This window comes from Castanea sativa, chromosome 1 (genome assembly GCF_040712315.1).
Source record: "Castanea sativa cultivar Marrone di Chiusa Pesio chromosome 1, ASM4071231v1".
Taxonomy (NCBI): Eukaryota; Viridiplantae; Streptophyta; class Magnoliopsida; order Fagales; family Fagaceae; genus Castanea; species Castanea sativa.
Genome location: NC_134013.1, coordinates 17,337,229 through 17,347,204, shown reverse-complemented (window position 1 = coordinate 17,347,204; position 9,976 = coordinate 17,337,229).

The window sequence follows — 9,976 nt, the reverse complement described above, 5'->3', positions numbered from 1 at the left end:
AAATATTTTTTAAAGGATTGAAGAGAGAGAAATTTACTAAAATAATTTTTTTTTTTTTACCTTTGAGCTACAGTACACATCTATCTTTAGATGTGTACTGTAGCTGGAAGCAAAAAAATTTTTGCTATAGCTCCACTGCTGGAGCACACTTTTTAATGGTTGAGAAGCTAAAATATAGCAATATAGCAATATACCACCACTGCTGTGAGTGCTCTTATGATAGCTTAGTGACTAAGGTGTGTTCTTGCATTCGTGAGTCCATCCCTTAAAACAAGTAACATTGTTTGCTATATATTATAATCAAATGCAACACACTTGTAATCAAAGCGGAAAATACATTCTCAAAATACAACAACGACAACAAAACCTCCCTCCCAATTTTTTTGGAGTCAGCTATGCATCTTCAACAAATTGGTCATGGTCCCAAATCAAGTGGAATATTCTCTTAATCAAAGAAACCATCATTTCTCATCAAACATGATGTAAAGAAACCTACTTAACCAAATAGCAACAATAGAATCATTGGCAGAGCAGGGAAAGAATTTAAATAACAAAAATAGAATGAATTTGTACATTCATAATCTATTACCACATAAAAGAATACAGATCAGCAAACAAAAAGATCTGTTTAGATTGAATTGAATACAGAACCATATCTGTTAAAATACTCATGCAACATTACTCCAATGCTCTCACATGCAACCAGAACTGATAAGCTAAACCCAAGTAGCAGACAGATCACTGTATAGCTCATAAAAGGTTCACATATCAAACAAAAACATGAAATATCCGGCTACTTTTTCAACATTTTTTGGCTAATTTTTTAACATTTTTTAGGATGTTTGACTTTTTGAATCAATTTGGTTCATTGGTGTGTATGGTTTAAGGTTTTGATTTCTGTTCATATTTGGCTACTTTTTACAGTAACATGGGTTGGGGGAATCACCTAACTTTGACTAGATCGCCAATATACAGAATTTTATAATACCAAAGCTGACCTGATGAGATGAGATGAGATAACATTAAAGTTTTGGTCACTGACACAATGACATGCATCAAATCGTTGATGCCTCAACTGAAAATTTTCACTTGATGCAATATTTTTGTTAAAGCTTACAATACCTTCTGACGCAGCTGGAAATTGCCAAGTGACACTACTCAAGTCTGGACCTCCAACATTACTTGGATAAGATTATAAAACCTTCTAACGCAGCTGGAAATTGCCAAGTGAAACTACTCAAGTCTGGACCTCCAACATTACTTAGATATATGTAGTATAATTATCAATTACTAATAAATATTTTAATATAATTACCAAGAAATTATTTTTTGTAAGTAGCTGACCAGTTCTTATGGTTTTGTCTGTATTCTCTTCTTTGGCTCTCCTTTCCTCCTATTCTTTCTTGAGAACTATCTGAAATAAAAGAATATTGGTTAAGTCTCTGTATAATGCTGAAGAGTAATAATATAGAAATACATTAACAAGATAAAGAGTGAGGAAAACAAGAGGGGGGAGGGGTGATGTCCTTTTCTATGAATTGTGCACTAACACTAAAAATGCCAAATCAGTTCATCATGAACTTTGTAGCTAAATGGTATTGTCCAGTTCTCTCCACAGGAAGAAACTGGGTTCAAATATCCACATTCCCTACTTGTTGGAAGCAAAACCAATTCTATAGTTTCTCCCACATTTGAAGATTAAGGCATCACAATCAAATATTCATGTTGGGGTTTTAATCTCTCTGACCCAATCACAATCAAATATTCTTGTAAAAATGAAAGCCATTAAATTATATCTATCAACCACCTCATACATTCAAGTGATTAGTCCTCTATTCAATTTTGAGACATATTTTGAGATGTCTCAGGATAAAGTTTTTTCTGTTCAAATAAATTTATTAACATACTTTTTACTTTATTGGTCTGGTTAATGGGTATTTTTAAGGCAATTGTAATTGGACTACTTTAAGATTAAAGTTTTGGTACTACTTTCATAAAAAATATTTATTTTTTTTTAAACTCTAAAAAAAAAATCAATTTTTTTTTCATAAAAAATTTCTAAAAATATATCTGTGGGGACCCGAGGACTGAAGATGGGTAGCACCATCATAGTTTTCAGTTGTTCTTTTGGAAGAAGCATCCACTGCCCGAAGAGTGAGGTGGTCCAAGGATAAAATGGGAAGTGGCGGAGTGCTTGTGGGGATATAATGGGTGCAAATGAGTGTCTCAGGAGTTGAATGGAATCTTTGTAGGACATTTCTTGTACAGTACCACATGTTCCTCCGCATTAAATGGTAGGCAACAGCTTTATCAGCTGCATTAATGAGGAAGTGACTAGAACAGTGAATCCACAGCTTAGCAGCTCCTTCCACCACCTTCACCAAGAGTCTAAAGTGATAGGTGTCTTAAAGAGGTTTGAGAAAATTATAAATGGAGGGTTGGGATGCAAGAGGCCATGGAATATATAAAGAAAAGAGACTCTCAGGTGGCGTTTAGTACGGGGTAATATTTTAGGATTCCTAGGAATGTTTAAAGATTCCTATGTTTGTTTGCAAATTATGATAGGGAATCAGATGCCAGTGGAATCCTTAAACCCCTCTCAGTAGGAATGTGGATTCCTTTTAAAACAGGTGAGAATCCAGATTCCCAAGTTTAAAAGAAATTATATTTTTTATAAATTAACAATTTTAACCATTTTTCCTTATCATTTAAGCAATTAAGATAAATTATAAAACAAATTATCAATATCTTCTATCTTGTCTTTATCTTTTTCCGCCAAAATAACATAAACAGGATAAATAACTCTGCTAATAGTTATTTTTGTATTATTCTTATCATTTTGAAATGTTAGATCACAGTTTTAATGAATGTGTTGCTAATTAATAGTTTATATAATGTTTTTTATCTATCTATTTAGAGTAAAATATTTTTTTAAAGGACTAATTAATAGTTTATATATATTTTTTCATTATTTATTTAAAGGAAGATTTTTTTTTTAAAGGGCTTGGTACTTCACATTCAAAACTAAAGACAAAATGGAAAAAACAAATAATTCATTTAAAATTCCTAGGAATACACCAATCATTATTATCTCACATTCCTAGGAATCTCCTAATGAAACCAAACATATGAATAGCTACATTCCTAAGAATCTGGATGCCAGGAGTAATGTGGATTCCCCGTACCAAACGTCATATCAGATAGGGGGCATGCCAGCAAGAATTAGGGAGAAGAAATCACTTAGAAAAAGAGTGAACAGTATCTATAACCATCAAGAACAATTGTCCTCAGGCAATATTGTAAAGAACCCTTCATCTATTAAATCCTTAGAATCTAGACTTTCTTTCCCTATTTGTGTTCTCAGGCGAAACTCACACTTGTTCATCCCACTCTCTGTATAAATCTTTATTGTTTTGGGTCGGATATAAGAACTCTAACATCACTATTTTTGGAAGGCTTGGGCTGCCTAATTTCGTGCTCTTACAATACCTTAAACTAATATTCTTAAGATTGTGTTAACTCTTCTCTTACTTTATTATTTAAAAAAAATTAAATTTTAAACTGATTTCGAGTTATTTTCTTCAGATATGATAATTTATAAAATTATATCTATATATATTATTTAAACAAGTTATAAGTCACATAATTCATTTAAAAAAAAAATTATATGACTTAAAGGATACATAAATGATCATTCTTCTTTCAACATATAATAGTTTGAATGAAAATTAGAATTTCACTATATCAAACCACGAAGAAGTTGGGGAAAAATGGATAAACAAGAGTGAATCCAACTTTTGAGTGGTAAGAGCTTTTTTAGCAAATTAAAATGTGGCGTAAAATAAATGGTATACAATTTCCAAAGGTGCATGAAAAATGTGAATGGAAGGCTCCGTCCAGCTAATTAAAAACGTTTGGTCCTTGTTGCATTTATGTTTCTCCTCGGGTAAGGTAATTCAATTCAAGCAATGGATTGTCAGTATGTGATTGTGACTCATCACCACGTGCCTACGAGGAGGTCAGGTTAGATTAGATAAAAGAGAAAGAGATAAGTTCAAACACTTGGACACGTGGTTTTGCAATATTTTTAGTCTTATCCACACACTTCAGCAAAATGCAAATGTGTGACCCACGCCACTCCCACAGAGTCCTTGTTGATTGTTGTTGTTGAAAGATGCTGTTGTTGTTAAAATCTTCATTGATACGGCGACGATTATCATAAATTCAAACATCTTTGAAACTGAAGCGAATCACACTCACACCACAGACACAGTCGCTTTAATTACTACTAATTACTCTACTAATTACCCAACCAACTGGACCCTAATTCGTACATCTTTATCTCCTAATACTTGTCCTTTTTTGTGGAAACCCCCCAAAATTTGTTTCGTGCTCTACAGCTTTTTTTGTCCGTCATTCATTTCTTCACTCTTGCCTCCTTTGATGGGGGAAAACGGAAAACTACTTTCCTCTAAATCGCATCTGGATAACTCCCACTTTTTTAAACTCTCTAATTTGGTTTACAATAAAATTATTTACCTAAGAAATTCATCTAATAATTATTTACCGTAAAATCTATAAATTAAGAGAAATGATAAAAGATGCCAAAAGATCATTGATATAGAAAGTATTTTATAAAAATTTTACGATTTTTTATATCTTTCGTACAAGTAGTTTTAAAACTTTCATTAATTTTTTTTTAATTTGATATATAATTTTATTCTAATCTAATTTTAGTGTATATATATATAAAAAATTTCTTAAAAACTTGAACTTTAGCCTTTATTTCCCAGACTCTTATAAGTATTAATATTTTAAAGTAATTATCATGCCAAGAGTGACCATGACAAATCTTAAATCTTATAGATATAGTAAAATGTGTCCATCAATTAAACTCTACTCTATTCATTCTACTATATTCATTAGCCTGTTGGTTCTCCACTGTTACGCCCCATGTGATTCAAACCAAATTTGTTTGTATCAAGAAGAATTTTCGTGGAAACTCAGTTATAGATACAGTGGATTATTATGGGAAATTGTCATTTCAACCTTGAAGCGAATGCTAAATTATGTGGTTAAAGGACTTGCATAAGTCAATATATATAATATAATAAGTAATAAATTTTGAACATTCAACTCTAAAAATTTACTTATATCAATTTAGGTAAAAATTTGTATAAGTTTAAATTATCACCACAATAACAAATTACTATTCACTTGCGAATCTAATTTTTAATACTTCTTTATTCATATACACAAATAGAGAGATGATTTGATAAAGTAACAAAAAAAACTAATAAATAAATAATATTTTGATAAAATATAGTGTAAAATAAATAATCTAATTTAAAAATATTTAAAAGTGATATGTAAAATAAAAAATTATAATCTTATATTATAATTGACAAAAATAAAATGGTATGAATTGATTCAAATGCCCTTACACTTTGTCATCAATCTCTCATATATCTATAATATAAAATTTACTAAGCTCTTGGCTTTTGCAATCGTTTTACCCAAAAATAAATAAATAAGTAATTGACTAGACTCTCTCTTGTCTGAACGTATGATGATTATTAGGTTACATGAATAATTGAAAAGTCGGAATTTCGAAGAAGGTAAAAATGTTTTAAAAAATATAATTGGTAAATGGATTAAAAGAAATAAAAAAATATGCGTTCTATTTTCTTGATGAACAAATTAGTCACATTATATCATATTTTTTTTGTCTTTTTTTAATTCTCCTTAACAAAAGTGTGTAAAAAACACAAATTATTTATAGGTACATACTCTATTATACATTTTGTCACAATTTACAAATTTATTAATTTGTTATTGGGGAAAAACACTCCTTTAGCCTTCTTTTCTTTTTCCTTTTTTTTAAAAAATTTTTTTGTATAAAAAAATGTTTGAAATATTTTTCTTAAAAATTAAGTATAAAAAAATACCATCTTATTCTTATTTTTATTTAAAAAAAAATAGAAAAAAAAAAAAAAAGAAGAAGAAGAAAAAGAAGAAGAAGGTAAAACTAAAATGTAAAATCCCTCGAAAACCGAACACAGAGATGGAGCGGGGAGACAAAGATAAATTGAGAACGTGGTACATGTGGGACCCACGGTTTTGGATAAGTCTTACAAGAGTAATCCCATACCTAAAAAGAAAAAGGGAGTGTCTCTGTCTGTTTGTCTGTCTGTCAATACCACGTCATCATATCTCAAGTAAAAATCATGGGATCGAACCAACCGTACGATCCCACGTGTCTCGTTATTTAACAGGGTTAAAAACTTTAAAAAAAGGTATCACATCACCTTAACGTGACGTTTCTCATTTTGTGGCAAATGGGCAGCACTACCGGGGATTCCGGATACCATAATCATCATTACGCATTACCCAATTCCAAAATTTTTAAAACATATATATATATATATATATATATTAATTTTTACATACTCAAAATAACGAGAATGATGTTCTTCCTCTCACATTAATAATGAGGTTTATCATGAATGTTAGTCAATAGAGCACAATTTTTCTTTTGAGGGATAATAAAGTACAATTTCACTATACTTTAAAAATACTTAAAAAATTTCTAAGCTCTTCTAATTATTTTTTCCTAAAAAATAATTTTTATATACACTAATTCGGGATTCTTACATTATCCAATCATAACAAATTTTAAGAGAGTGGTTAAATGAGCTGTAACGTGGAAATTTTATTCACTTAGGAATTTTGGTAATTAGATAATGCAATAATTCTAAATTAGTATATAGTATGAAATTAAATATATATATATATATATATAAGAGTTTTTGAGCACGCACAACACGTAGAAACTAGATTTAATTAAAAACTTCTTGTAATGTGAGAATTAAAAAAAGAAGATAAACCCTATATTTCAAATAAATAAAAATAATAAACTTTAGAAATTAATTGTAATTGTCATTTATTTTTCAAACGTGTAATTTGAAAGTGGTGTGTCGGAGCCTCTACAATAATAATAAAAGTGATATAAAAAAGATTGGGACAATGATAAGTAATTTTTTTAAAAATGAATAGTATGGTTTTATTTTTTAAAGTATGGTTTTTGTTTTTAATATTCTGGAGGTGTTTTATTTCGGATAAAATGGAAAACAAAGGGTTAATTTTAGGGGGAAAAAGAATCAACCTGAAGAATCAACGTGGAGGTGTTTTATTTGGATGAAAAATGAATAAAGAAAGCTCATTTTTAGAAAAAGTAACATGAACTAGGAGAAATTATTAGGCTCATTAGCTGAACTGTTGACTTGATCCTTCCAACTAATAAAATGATACTATCTATGCAAATGTGTGAGTACGCTTTTCTAATCAGCACAAGAAATAAAATAAAAATAAAATTACCAAGTGATGTCACATTTACATAAACAATAACATTTTATAAGTTAGGAAGACACTCGAGGGGAAAGATGCCTAAATTTGAGGATCGCTTAGTTTTTTTTTTTTTTTTTGAATTTGACTTACTTCAAGTATTTTTTTTAACTAGAATATTCTTTTATTTTAACGAGGAAGTGCTACATCAATCACTGACTAAAGAAAATATAGAGATTAAAATTCACTTTAACTTTTCATTGTATATTTAAAATAACAAGAAATATTTAGTTGAAAAAGTATTGAAGATGAGCCTAATTTTTTTTTAATTAACCAAAGGTGTTTTATTATGAATAAAAAAAGGGCTAAATTTTAGGGGAAAAAAAAGATGAATGTGAAGGAAAAAAAGGACTAAATTTTAAGAGTTCTCCTTTTGGATTCAAAACAATTTGGTATTTGACATTGTTGTCTCTGTCTTTAAAAGAAGTCATTGTTTATTAATAAGACTTTTTTTTTTTTGTAATCAAATAAAGTTCCAGTTCAATAAAGGGATTTTTTTGAAAAATAGTGTGACGTTATTGACCATATTCCTAAAACATTTGTAAGATATATTATTAGACATTGGATAATGGTTATTTTACCATAAAAAAGTATAGTTGAAGGATGGGAATCATCTTATAGATAATACAGATTTACTGCATGAACCACTTTCTATTATGGGCAACCACCCCTTATCACTCCCTTGCCTAATTTCACTTTCTAACTTTCTATTTTAGTATACAATTTTAACTTCTTCTTTTTTTGTGAATTACTACAATATTTAGCTGTAATAGTCCCACACCCATTCATCTTCTTTTATTTTTGAGAAGAACACCCATTCATCTTTTAATAAAGATAAAAGGATAAAGTTAATAGATGTTTTAAGAATATAGATATATTTAAAAATTTCTTATGAAAAAATAAAAGAGTAACAGTTTTTAAGTAACAGTTTTTTTATATTTCTCATAAAAATAAAAATTTCACTCCCTTACTTTTTATAGTTTGTGATTTCAAATATTGTAAGAAGAATTATGAATACATTTGATGTATAAAATAATTATTACATGGTAATAATATCACACGTTTCCTTCTTCTTCTTTTTCTTAAACAACATTTAAATTTAATTTTATTTCCCAATTGTAGTGTTTATTACAAGCCGTAATTTTAAAGAGGTTGTCTATCATATCAAATAAAATTTATCAAATATATTTTGAACTATCAATTATAATATCAAAAATTGACTTCTTCCAAATGTCTATTTTTTCCTTCTTGGTAAATGTCAAGCTTAAGGTGGATCATCATTGCACACCCTTGATGCGATGGTCACTCCACAAATATAAGTGTTTATGGGGTTTGGAGGGTAAGAGTCGGAGTTCATACACATATACACTTAGATTAGATTAAAGTAGAATTATATCTTGTATCTCAAAAAAAAAAAAAAAAAAAAAAAAAAAAAGCTTAAGGTGGACCAAACATTGGAATACTTCATAAATCTGTTTAATAAAGTTGGATGGAGGAACCTCCCAAAAAAAAAAAAAAGTTGGTGGAGGAAAGGACCATTTCACACTAACGCCGAAATTGACTCCACATTTTTCTTTTTCAATTGAATTAGTTCTAGATTTGCAACCATCGTGTAAAATGGCAGTGTGTGTACATAAATATTAGAAGAAAAATGGAGAGTCTTTAAATGCGGTCTTGTTATACAAAAAAGTAACGAAACCATTCAAAAATATGGAAGAGACATAATACAGAGTGTTTATCAAAAATAGAATTAGCCTTTTTTTTTTGCTTTTAATTTTTTTTCTTCCTCAATTTTTTTTTTCTTCTAATTATTGTACTATTTATTATCAAACTAAAACACTAATCGATTTTTAGTGTGGACGAGAATATATTGATCACCAAATCTTATATTCAATCATAAAAATCTTTATTAGTTAAGTTAACTAGAATTTATTTTTACAATTTTTATTTGATTTACTGTTCTTTTCACACCTGTTTATTTGACTTTTGTTGATTATTTTTGTTCACACAAGTACGTTTTTATCTAAAAACTACTAAACTACTATTTTTTTAAAAGGCTATAAAAGAAAATAAAGTAAAAAATTCAAATTCTAGATTGAGTGGTTAATATAACAAATACTTGCATTACTTAACTCGAAAATCTGTACCAAAGAACTTAAGGCTGAATTCAGTTTTTCTTTTAATAGATTCCTAATTTTCTAGATTGTTTATCAACAAGTAAACATACGCCAAATTTTAACAAAAGCTATTTCAGAAACACCTGTATTTGACAATTTGTCCACCAGAAAAACATTTACAGTTGAGCAAGAAAAAAAAACAGAAAGAAGTTTATTGCATGCGGCCAAAAGAAAATTTATAAATTGTAGTAGTTTTAGACTTTTAGATGTTGTCAGAAAAAGCAAGTGTAGAAGGTAAAATTTACACCATAAAACAGCTCACTGTTTACATAACTGTGTGCGAATATTTCCGTATTTATTCTTATTATTAATATTGTAGCAATAACGAGTGGATGGATAAGGATAAGGCTTAAGCCAAATATTAATTAACTAATTAATTCCCCCACTATGTTATC